This window comes from Macaca nemestrina, chromosome 3, assembly GCF_043159975.1.
Source record: "Macaca nemestrina isolate mMacNem1 chromosome 3, mMacNem.hap1, whole genome shotgun sequence".
In the NCBI taxonomy this organism is placed as follows: Eukaryota; Metazoa; Chordata; class Mammalia; order Primates; family Cercopithecidae; genus Macaca; species Macaca nemestrina.
In genome coordinates this window covers 145279548-145291796 of record NC_092127.1, presented here as the reverse complement: position 1 = coordinate 145291796, position 12249 = coordinate 145279548, and the positions used below count along the sequence as shown (strand labels likewise).

At 43.0% G+C, this 12249-nt stretch overlaps 1 protein-coding gene across 3 annotated transcripts in view; it reads left to right on the top strand.

Annotated features, from left to right (window-relative positions):
* LOC105496850 (transmembrane protein 150C) overlaps positions 1–12249 on the top strand; it is an 85598-nt gene that overhangs the window by 40785 nt on the left and 32564 nt on the right. Inside the window, exon 1 of one of the 3 annotated variants that reach the window (XM_011767471.3) lies at positions 1143–1400. The exons of the other annotated variants lie outside the window; for them this stretch is intronic. The gene's annotated coding sequence lies outside the window, so the exon portion shown is untranslated. Of the gene's footprint in view, positions 1–1142; positions 1401–12249 lie in introns of those variants that run through there. 3 annotated transcript variants of the gene reach the window in all.

Sequence of the window (12249 nt, the reverse complement as noted above, 5' to 3'; positions counted from 1 at the left end):
TTTTATTACAGCATATTATTATAGTTGTTCTATTTTATTATTGTTGTTACTCTCTTACTCTGCCTAATTTATAAATTAAACTTTATCATATGCATGTATGTATAGAAAAAACATCGTGGCCAGACTCGGTGGCTCATGCCTGTAATCCCAGCACTTTGGGAGGCTGAGGCGGGTGGATCACTTGAGGTCAGGAGTTCAAGACCAGCCTGGCCAACATGGTAAAACCCCATCTCTACTAAAATTACAAAAATTAGCTGGGCATAGTGGTGCGTGCCTGTAATCCCAGCTACTTGGGGAGGCTGAGGCAGGAGAATAGCTTGATCCTGGGAAGCAGGGGTTGCAGTGAGCCAATTTTTGGCCACTGCACTGTATCCAGGGCAACAGAGTGAGACCCCATCTCGAAAGGAAAAGAAAAGAAAAGAAAGAAAAAACATCGTATATGTAGAGTTTGTTACTATCCAAGATTTCAGGCATCTCTTGGGGGTCATGGCATGTGTGTGTCCCTTGTGGATAAGGGGCTACTACAGCATTCACTATGGGGCTAAAGCAACAGTAGTCATTTGCTTAGGAAAATCCTTTCTGGTGAGTAACTCTGTTCAGAAAACCATATTGTAGGCCAAAAGGTGATGTGATAAATATAGATTTACAACAAAAGAAGTGAGGCTATTTCTGTCGAGCAGGTTTGGCAGATTGCTGTTCTTTACCGTCAGGTTGTTTCTTTCCAGAAGACTAACACTCGTCCTCTGAATCAAAGCAGCTTTCTCCCCCATACGGCACTGTTCAGACACACTGAGAATGCTAATGGTTCAACTTCTTCAGTCAATGAATCTGCCCTTAATTCATCCCAGGCGACGAACAATTCAAGATATTGGGGGGAGTATAACTGATTTGAGAATCCAAGTAATATGCTTTAAATAGTTTTCTAAGGAAGAGAACAGATTATCTAATAACTGATGAGCTACTTCTAAAAGAAGAATATTCTCTCAGTCCATTCTTTGTACTCTACCAAGTACCGTAGAGCTGCTTTAAAGGTAAATTAGTTTCCATTGCTGGGAAGGAAGTGGTGCAGGCAGGTGGCAAGTCCGGAAAAGTACAGCAGTGCCCATTGTCTAGAAACTGGGCAGCCAAACCCCAGTAGGGAGGAGCCTGCTGGTCTAGGAATGGTAAAGGGAACAAAAGGAGAAACCCCTTGTATGTCACAAAGGATGATTCCCGCAACCTCCGCCCTGCCCTACCCTCCCACCTAGGAGAGGAAAATGGTGTCAACATATGATCCGCTTCATAGGGAAGTAGAGGCGGCTGAAGAAGGCAGCTGGCATAAAAAGCTGTAAAGGGACAGCCAGGAGAGGACTGCCCTGTAGAGGTAACCCAGGACCAAAGCCCAGTGCATCCTGGGTCTGGTAAGCAACACTGGAGCCTTTGGAGAGCCGCTGAGGGGCACGGTGGCCAGGGGCCAGGGCATGGAGCAGCTCATGCCGGTCACTACTTTCTTTTTGTTTTTTGAGATGGAGTCTCACTCTGTCATCCAGGCAGGAATGCAGTTGCGTGATCTCGGTCCACTGCAAGCTCCACCTCCTGGGTTCAAGCAATTCTCCTGCCTCAGTCTCCCCAGGAGCTGGGATTACAGGTGCCCACCAATACACCTGCCTAAGTTTTGTAGTTTTAGTAGAGACGGAGTTTCACCATGTTGGCCAGGTTGGTCTCCAACTCCTGACCTCAGATGATTCACCCGCCTCGGCCTCCCAAAGTGCTGGGATTATGGACATGAGCTACCACGCCCAGCCCGGTCACTACTTTCTGAGAATATTTGCTAGTCTCTGTAAGGAGAGTTGGGAAACATGTCAGTCCTCTTAGCAGTGCACTTGCAAGTTGTTGTTAGAATATGTTATTGCTCTACGTGCTTCATTTTCTTGGTTGCTTCATTTTCTTGGTTAACTATGGAGCCACTTTGGCTGATGACTGTATAGTCAGAGTTTTCCAGAGAAACAGAACCAATAGGATATATGGAGATATTTAAGAGGAGATTTATTATGAGAATTGGCTTAGGCAATTATGGAGGCCAGAAGTCCTATGATGTGCCATCTGCAAGCTGGAGACCCCATAAAGCTGGTGTTACAATCCAGTCCAAGTCTGAAGGCCTGAGAGCAAGGGGAGCCGATGATGTAACTCTCAGTCCGATGCTGAAGGCCTCAGAGCCTAGGAGATGTGCAGGTATGTGTCTGGTGTCCCAAGGCAGAGACTGGAGTTCTGATGTCCAAGGGCAGTAGAAGATGGGTGTTCTGGCGCAAGAAAAGAGAGAATTCATCCCTCCTCTGCCTGTTTGTTCTATTGGGGCCCTCAATGGATTGGGTGATGCCTTCCCACATTGATAAGGGTGAGTTTTCTTTACTCAGTCTACTGATTCAAATGCTGATTTTTTCCAGAAACAACCTGACAAGCACACTCAGAAATAATGTTTTACCAGATACCTGGGCATTCTTTAGCCCAATCAAGCTGACACCTAAAATTAACCATCACAATGATCTTCCTGATTTTGCTCCTGTTTCTGAGGACACACTCTTATTCATATCCTGTAACCTTTTAAGTGCTCAAAATAAACATGAAATGTTATCATTGGTGGGATATGAGAGAGGATTTGAGGAAGATAGGGAAGGTTGATCATTTACAAGGTCTGTTCCAGGTTGGTTTTTGTACAGGGTACTGTATGAAGTGAGAAACTGCATTGAGTCACCTTTCACAAGGTGTGTGGAGCACCAACAGGCTTTGGAAGGACAGGCATCAGGCAGTTAACTGCATTTTACAAGTCCCTGGTCTCACTGTTTTTCATTCTGGTGATGTAGTGGTCCTAAACATTCTGGGGAGTTCGGGTTCTGAGTTGTTGATTAGTTCTTCTGGCCATAGGAAGAATGCAGGATGATGTACAACCTTCCCCATCATCGGTGTGAACTCCAACAAGAAACCTATGATCTGGTATATTTCACGTGTGTTTTGTCCTTCCAAAGAAGTCATCGGCGTAAAGTAATTTCTAAGAGACTATTTGAAGGATTTGTTCCTTCTACTTCACCAAGAGGACATTAAAAGCATATTCTACATGCTCTGTCAGGTTTCTCACTGAGTTCCTAAGCAGTCATCTTTCAGCTGGACTAGATCTGCAGTTTTACCTTCTTTTCCTGGACCACAAGTGGGATGGGCATCAGTGGTACTGAGACAACCATTTATAACAATAATAGCTTCCAATTATTGAATGCTTGCCATGTGCTTATCAAATAGTCTCATGTATGTTCACTCCCTTAATCTTCACTGCGGCCCTAGGAAATAGGTACTTTTATGATCCCCATTTTATAGATGCAAAAATTGAGGCTTAAAGAAGTTTAAGCAGTTTGTGCAGCATCACCCAGCTACTAAGTGGCAGAGCCTGGATTTGAAACCAGAGATTCTGGATCCAGACTGTGTGCTCATGGTTCCTGCTCTGTTCTGAATTCCCATTAGAATGGAGCATGGAAGAATTATCATTTTGACTATCACCCTGGTATAACACATCCACTGAGCAGCTGCCAGTTTGTTTGAGGAGGAGGTCCGAGTTTAGTGTTTGGGGCTTGATGGTCAGATGCATTCACCTGGCATTTCTCAGCTTTGTGTTCTACCATTAGCCACATAAGATTCAACCTGAATTTGCCTCTCAGGTTCCCATCTCTTGAGCTTTCTGGGCCTGTCTGTCCTCTGGGGATCTGGGTGGTGCATTTCTTGTTGTGCTCTGGTTTGCTTCATGTTTGGTTGTTTCTCTTCACTGAACCAGGCCTGAGGTGTTGATGTCAGAGCCTAGCAAGGAGAGCCAGCATTGTGAAGGCTCACTGTTTGTTTTGGCACTTGGAGCTGTGACTGTGGGCCAGAAAGAGGGTTGCTGTGATGCTATTTCAAAGCTGTAGACCAGGGGCTTCCAGGCACAAGGATCTCATTTTCAGTTAGCTTGTGGTCAGGCTGCCCTACAGATTTGGTTTTTTGGTTTGTTTGGTTTTGCCTTAGGGATAGGAAGGCACATGAAATCACTGCATATGGCTGAAGGACTAGAAGAGATTCTTTTTTTTTTTTTTTTTTTTTTTGAGACAGAATCTCGCTCTGTTTCCCAGGCTGGAGTGCAGTGGCACGATCTCAGCTCACTGCATCCTCCGCCTCCTGGGTTCAAGCGATTCTCCTGCCTCAGCCTCCCAAGTAGCTGGGATTACAGGTGCCTGCCACCACACCCAGCTACTTTTTTGTATTTTTAGTAGAGACAGGGTTTCACCATGTTAGCCAGGCTGGTCTCCATCTCCTGACCTCGTGATCTGCCCACCTCGGCCTCCCAAAGTACTGGGATTACAAGCGTGAGCCACTGCACCCGGCCAAGAGATTTCTTTAGAACTGCTGAGTCAGTCATATTGGGAGTAATCACCTCACTGTCATCTATAAAATGAAATTAGTCATGTTACCTATACATTCCTATACTTCTCAGGGGACTGTGCTGAGTAAAATACAGTTAAATATTTAAGGAAAATGTTTGTGTGCATATTTATAAAACCTTTCTAAAAATTGTATATGTCAAAGATGGGCTACTGCTAAGTGAGGAACCCATTCCCTGGCCTTACTTCCTCCCTGTGCTGAGGGGAACCACCCAGTCACTTGGAACTCTTGGGAATCAGTGGATTCACCAGAGTAGGGTTCTGTTAAGTTAGTGTCACCTCAGAATCAATGTAACTCTCAAGTAGCTGATGAACAGAGTGACTTTGTCCTTTTTATAGAGAATAGGATGAAACATCAGATAAGGTGTTTGGGCTTCAATTAACAGAGTATCTGAATATATTAGCTAGAGTGAAAGATTCAGCTGCTATAACAACAATAAGGCAACAATAATGTGGCTTAAAAATGAATTTTTTTTTTTTTCACATAACAGTCCATGGTGGCTATTTCATATCACTGAGGGGAGAAGGGGCTCATGATAGCCAGGCTATCTGCAGCATAGCTCCTGTCTTTTGGTCATCATGTCCCAGTTCATAGGAAATGAGTACGTGCCAGGCAGGCTGACATTCCATTGGCAAGAATTAATTCAGTGGCTACTTCACAGTGCAGAGGAAAATGGGGAGAGTCATGTAGCCAGGCAGCCATGTGCCTAGCTATTCTTCTGACACAGTGGAAGAAGAGAAGAATGGGTGTTCATAGTCAGCTGGCCCTCTTTGCTGGAATCAGTGCCTCTGACCACCAAGAATCAGTGAACGCCCCAATTTCTACACATAGAACACACTTGCTTCATCCCAAGGGAGACAAACCAAAGCCCCATCCAGTGAATGCACTGCCTGAAAGTCCATGGTCACTGGGTAACATATGAATCATTTCCATTACGTTCCAGCATGGTTCCTGATGGTCTTGCAACCTGGGAACTAAAAAGCAAGTTATCGGCCAGGCACGGTGGCTCAAGCCTGTAATCCCAGCACTTTGGGAGGCCGAGACAGGCGGATCACGAGGTCAGGAGATCGAGACCATCCTGGCTAACACAGTGAAACCCCGTCTCTACTAAAAAATACAGAAAACTACCCGGGCACGGTGGCTCACGCCTGTAGTCCCAGCACTTTGGGAGGCCGAGACGGGCGGATCACGAGGTCAGGAGATCGAGACCATCCTGGCTAACACAGTGAAACCCCGTCTCTACTAAAAAATACAAAAAACTACCCAGGCGAGGTGGCGGGCGCCTGTAGTCCCAGCTACTCCGGAGGCTGAGGCAGGAGAATGGCGTAAACCCGGGAGGCGGAGCTTGCAGTGAGCCGAGATCGCGCCACTGCACTCCAGCCTGGGCGACAGAGCAAGACTCTGTCTCAAAATAAATAAATAAATAAATAAATAAATAAATAAATAAATAAATAAAAAAAATAAAAAGCAAGTTATCTCCCCACTTCTGAACTCATACTCACACTCAATAAACCACGGTAGAACAGGGAGCAGAGAAAACACAATTAAAACTCCCACGGGAAAAAGAGGAGGAGGAAATGCACACAGCAGCCCCTGGTCCATAGCAGGGCTGGGATCCTGCGGCAGGCAATGGGAAGGCCCCTGCCCCGGCGGAAGAGGAGCTGCCCTGACTAGATTCTGGTACTGCTCTTCAGGAGAGCCCTTGCTCATGCTCTTGGTGTCCCTTGGCCTTGCCCTTGGGGAAGGGGCTTCTCTGTGTTCAGTTTCCTCCTTCACCAAATCTAAAGTGGGTGCTGGGGTTATCCCCTCCTTGGTGGCTGTTCAGCTTTTGCAGCCCACTGCCTGCTGGTGCCAATTTGGAAGTTTGAGAGTGCAACAGTCGTTTTACTGGCTTGGCTATGGTCCCTTTGCTAATGCAGTTCAGGTACTCAGAACTTCCAGCCAGTTCACATGCCAGCCTTCTCTCCCAACCTTCTTTCCAAGACTTGGGCTATCTGCCTGCTTTCTTTCTTTGCTTCCTTGCCCTCCATGTTTTCCTCTTACAATGTAGCGGCAGCTATATGGAGCGCTCTGAGATAGCAGACTTGGGAGGGAAGGCAGAACCCTTATTTTCATCTCCAATCTCTTGCTGTTTGAGGTATAGAAGTTATTGGCTTTTCCAACCCTTCAAGACACCAAATTTCTAAACTTTTCCTCTTCTTTTGTATCTCTCTTTGCAAATCAGTCTGGGTAGAGGCTCAATAGAATTGTACCCTGCTTTCCAAGTTAGGTCAGGTGACAGGTTTTTTTTTTTTTAAGGTCAACAGATTTTGTTGGTACACACCAGATTTTAGTCACACATTTTCCTTATGACTGTCTTTTTTTTAAACTGTGGTAAATTATCATGACATTAAATTTATGATGTTTAAGCTTGCAGTTCAGTGCAAAACTGAAACTCCATACCCATTAAACAATAACTCCTCATTCCCACTTTTCCCCCATCCCCTGACAGCCAACATTCCACTTTTGCTTCTGTGAATTTCACTGCTAATTCTGTGAATTTCACTACTTTTGTGTCTGGCTTATTTCACTTGGCACAATGACTTCAAAGTTAATCCATAATTCAGCATGTATCGGAATTTCCTTCCTTTGTAAGTCTGAATAATATTCCATTGTATGTCTAGACCACATTTTATTCACCCCTTCATCAGTTGATGAACACTTGTTTTCCACCTTTTAGCTATTGTGAATAATGGTGCTATAAACATGGGTATGCAAATATCTGTTCAAGTCCCTGCTTCCAATTTGTATGGTTATATACACAGAAGTAAAATTTATGGATCACATGGTCATTCCATTTTTAATTTTTTGAGGAACTGCCATACCATTTTCCAGCAGCTGTAACATTTTGCATTCCCAGCCACAATGCACAAGGGTTCTAATCTCTCCACATCCTTGCCAACACTTGTTACTTTTTTTTCCTTTCTTTTTTTTAATTATTCTTTAAGTTCTGGGGTACATGTGCAGAACGTTCAGGTTTGTTACATAGGTATACACGTGTCATGGTGGTTTGCTGCACCCATCAACCCGTCATCTACATTAGGTATTTCTCCTAATGCTTCCTCCTAGCCCCCCCACCCCCTGAAAGGCCCCAGTGTGTGATGTTCCCCTCGAGGTGTCCATGTGTTCTCATTGTTCAAATCCCACTTATAAGTGAGAACATGTGGTGTTTGGTTTTCTGTTCCTGTGTTAGTTTGCAGAGAATGACGGTTTCCAGCTTCATCCATGTCCCTGCAAAGGACATGAACTCATCCTTTTTTATAGCTGCATAGTATTCCATGGTGTATATGTGCCACATTTTCTTTATCCAGTCTATCATTGATGGGCATTTGGGTTGGTTCCAAGATTTTGCTATTGTGTATAGAGCTACAACAAACATATGTGTGCATTTGTCTTTCTAGTAGAATGATTTATAATCCTTTGGGTATATACCCAGTAATAGGATTGCTGGGTCAAATGTTATTTCTGGTTCTAGATCCTTGAGGAATCATCACACTGTCTTCCGCAATGGTTGAACTAATTTACACTCCCACCAGCAGTGTAAAAGCATTCCTATTTCTCCACATCCTCTCCAGCATCTGTTGTTTCCCGACTTTTTAATAATTGCCATTGTAACTGGCATGAGATGGTATCTCATTGTGGCTTTGATTTGCATGTCTTTAATGACCAGTGATACTGAGCTTTTTTCATGTTTGTTGGCTTCATAAATGTCTTCTTTTGAAAAGTGTCTGTTCATGTCCTTCGCCCACTTTTTGATGGGGTTGTTTGCTTTTTTCTTGTAGATTTGTTTAAGTTCCTTGTAGATTCTGGATATTAGCCCTTTGTCAGGTGGAAAGATTGCAAAACTTTTCTCCCATTGTATAGGTTGCTTGTTCACTCTGATGATAGTTTCTTTTGCTGTGCAGAAACTCTTTAGTTTAATTAGATCCTATTTGTCAGTTTTGGCTTTGGCTGCCATTGCTTTTGGTGTTTTAGTCATGGAGTCTTTGCCCATGCCTATGTCCTGAATGGTATTGCCTAGGTTTTCTTCTAGGGTTTTTATGGTTTTAGGTCTTACATTTAAGTCTTTAATCCATCTTGAGTTAATTTTTGTATAAGGTGTAAGGAAGGGGTACAGTTTCAGTTTTTTGCATATTGCTAGCCAGTTTTTCTAATACAGCTAATTAAATAATAATTTAATTTTTTAATAATAAAATTAAATAGGGAATCCTTTCCCCATTTCTTGCTTTTGTCAGGTTTGTCAAAGATCAGATGCTTGTAGATATGTGGCATTATTTCTGAGACCTCTGTTCTGTTCCATTGGTCTGTATATCTGTTTTGGTACTAGTACCATGCTGTTTTGGTTACTGTAGCCTTGTAGCATAGTTTGAAGTCACATCCGTGTGATACCTCCTGCTTTGTTCTTTTTGCTTAGGATTGTCTTGGCTATACGGGCTCTTTTTGGGTTCCATATGAAATTTAAACTAGTTTTTTCTAATTCTGTGAAGAAAGTCAATGGTAGCTTGATGGGGATAGCATTGAATCTGTAAATTACTTTGGGCAGTATGGCCATTTTCATGATATTGATTCTTCTTATCCATGAGCATGGAATGGTTTTCCATTTGTTTGTGTCCTCTCTTATTTCCTTGAGCAGTGGGTTGTAGTTCTCCTTGAAGAGGTCCTTCACATCCCTTGTAAGTTGTATTCCTAGGTATTTTATTCTCTTTGTAGTAATTGTGAATGGGAGTTCACTCATTATTTGGCTCTCTGTTTGTCTATTATTGGTGTATAGGAAAGCTTGTGATTTTTGCACATTTATTTTGTGTCCTGAGACTTTGCTGAAGTTGCTTATCAGCTTAAGGAGATTTTGGGCTAAGACGATTGTATATTTTCTAAATGTACAATCATGTCATCTGCAAACAGAGACAATTTGACTTCCTCTCTTCCTATTTGAATACCCTTTATTTCTTTCTCTTGCCTGATTGCCCTGGCAAGAACTTCTAATACTATGTTAAATAGGAGTGGTGAGAGTGGGCATCCTTGTCTTGTGCAGGTTTTCAAAGGGAATGCTTCCAGCTTTTGCCCATTCAGTATGATATTGACTGTGGGTCTGTCATAAAAAACTCTTATTATTTTGAGATACGTTTCACCAATACCTAGTTTATTGAGAGTTTTTTGCATGGGCCGGGCGCGGTGGCTCACGCCTGTAATCTCAGCACTTTGGGAGGCCGAGGCGGGCGAATCACAAGGTCAGGAGATTGAGACTATCCTGGCTAACACGGTGAAACCCCATCTCTACTAAAAACACAAAAAAATTAGCCAGGTGTGGTGGCGGGCACCTGTAGTCCCAGCTACTCGGGAGGCTGAGGCAGGAGAATGGTGTGAACCCAGGAGGCGGAGCTTGCAGTGAGCCGAGATTGCGCCACTGCACTCCAGCCTGGGTAACAGAGCGAGATTCCGTCTCAAAAAAAAAAAAAAAGAAAAGAAAAGAAATAAAGAAAAGAGTTTTTTGCATGAAGAGGTGTTGAATTTTACTGAAGCCTTTTTCTGCATCTATTGAGAAAATCATGTGGTTTTTGCCATTGGTCCTGTTTATGTGATGGATAATGCTTGTTGATTTGTGTAAGTTGAACCAGCCTTGCATCCTAGGGATGAAGCTCACTTGATCATGGTGGATAAGCTTTTTGATGTGCTGCTGGATTTGGTTTCCCAGTATTTTATTGAGGATTTTTGCATCAATGTTCATCAGGGATATTGGCCTGAAATTTTCTTTTTTTTGTTGTGTCTTCTGCCAGGTTTTGGTATCAGGATGATGCTGGCCTCATCAAATGAGTTAGGAAGGAGTCCATCTTTTTATATTGTTCGGAATAGTTTCAGAAGGAAGGGTACCAGCTCCTCTTTGTACCTCTGGTAGAATTCGGCTGTGAATCTCTCTGGTCCTGGGCTTTTTTTAGTTGGTAGGCTATTAATTACTCCCTCAATTTTAGAACTTGTTATCGGTCTATTTAGGGATTTGACTTCTTCCTGATGTAGTCTTGGGAGGGTGCATGTGTTCAGGAATTTATCCGTTTCTTCTAGGTTTTCTAGTTTGTGTAGAGGTATTTATAGTATTCTCTGATGGTAGTTTCCATTTCTGTGGGATCAGGGGTGATATCCCCTTTATCATTTTTTATTGTGTCTATTTGATTCTTCTCTCTTTTCTTCTTTATTAGTCTGGCTAGCGGTCTATCTATTTTGTTAATTTTTTCAAAATGCCAGCTCTTGGATTCATTGATTTTTTTGAAGGGTTTTTCGTATCTCTGTCTCCTTCAGTTCTGCTCTGATCTTAGTTATTTCTTGTCTTCTGCTAACTTTTGAATTTGTTTGCTCTTGCTTCTCTAGTTCTTTTAACTGTGAGGTTATGGTGTTGATTTTAGATCTCTCCTGCTTTCTCCTGTGGGAATTTAGTGCTATAAATTTCCCTCTAAACACTGCTTTAGCTGTGTCCCAAAGATTCTGGTACGTTGTGTCTTTGTTCTCATTGGTTTCAAAGAACTTACTGATTTCTGCCTTAATTTCGTTATTTGCCCAGTTGTCATTCAGGAGCAGGTTGTTCAGTTTCTGTGTAGTTGTGCAGTTTTTAGTGAGTTTCTTTTTTTTTTTTTTTTTTTTGAGACGGAGTCTCACTCTGTCGCCCAAGCTGGAGTGCAGTGGTGTGATCTTGGCTCACAGCAAGCTCCGCCTCCCAGGTTCTTGCCATTCTCCTGCCTCAGCCTCCTGAGCAGCTGGGACCACAGGTGCATGCCACCACGCCCGGCTAATTTTTTGTATTTTTAGGAGAGATGGGGTTTCACCGTGTCAGCCAGGATGGTCTCGATCTCCTGACCTCGTGATCTGCCTCGACCTCCCAAAGTGCTGGGATTACAGGCATGAACCACCACGCCCAGCCTTTAGTGAGTTTCTTAATCCTGAATTCTAATGTGATTGCACTGTGGTCTGAGAGACTGTTTGTTATGATTTCTATTCTTTACATTTGCTGAGGAGTGTTTTTTATGTGGTCAATTTTAGAATAAATTTGATGTGGTGCTGAGAAGAATGTATATTCTGTTGATTTGGGATGGTGAGTTCTGTAGATGTCTATTAGGTCTGCTTGGTCCAGAGCTGAGTTCAAGTCTTGAATATCCTTGTTAATTTTCTGTCTTGTTGAACTGTCTAATATTGACAGTGGGGTGTTAAAGTCTCCCACTGTTATTGTGTGGGAGTCTCTCTTTGTAGGTCTCTAAGAACTTACTTTATGAATATGGGTGCTCCTGTATTGGGTGCATATATATTTAGGATAGTTAGCTCTTCTTGTTGCATTGATCCCTTTACCATTATGTAATGCCCTTCTTTGTCTTTTTTGATCTTTGTAGGTTTAAAGTCTGTTTATCTGAGACTGGGATTGCAACCCCTGCTTTTTTTTTGCTGTCTGTTTGCTTGGTAGATCTTCGTCCATCCCTTTATTTTGAGCCTATGTGTGTCTTTGCATGTGAGATCAGTCGCCTGAATACAGCACACTGATGGGTCTTGGCTCTTTATCCAGTTCGCCAGTCTGTGTCTTTTAATTGGGGCATTTGGACCATTTACACTTATGGTTAATATTGCTATGTGTGAATTTGATACTGTCATGATGCGAGCTGGTTATTTTGACCATTAGTTGATGCAGTTTCTTCATAGTGTTGATGGTGTTCACAATTTGATATGTTTTTGCAGTGGCTGGTACTGGTTGTTCCTTCCCGTGTTTAGTGCTTCCTTCAGGAGCACTTGTAAGGCAGG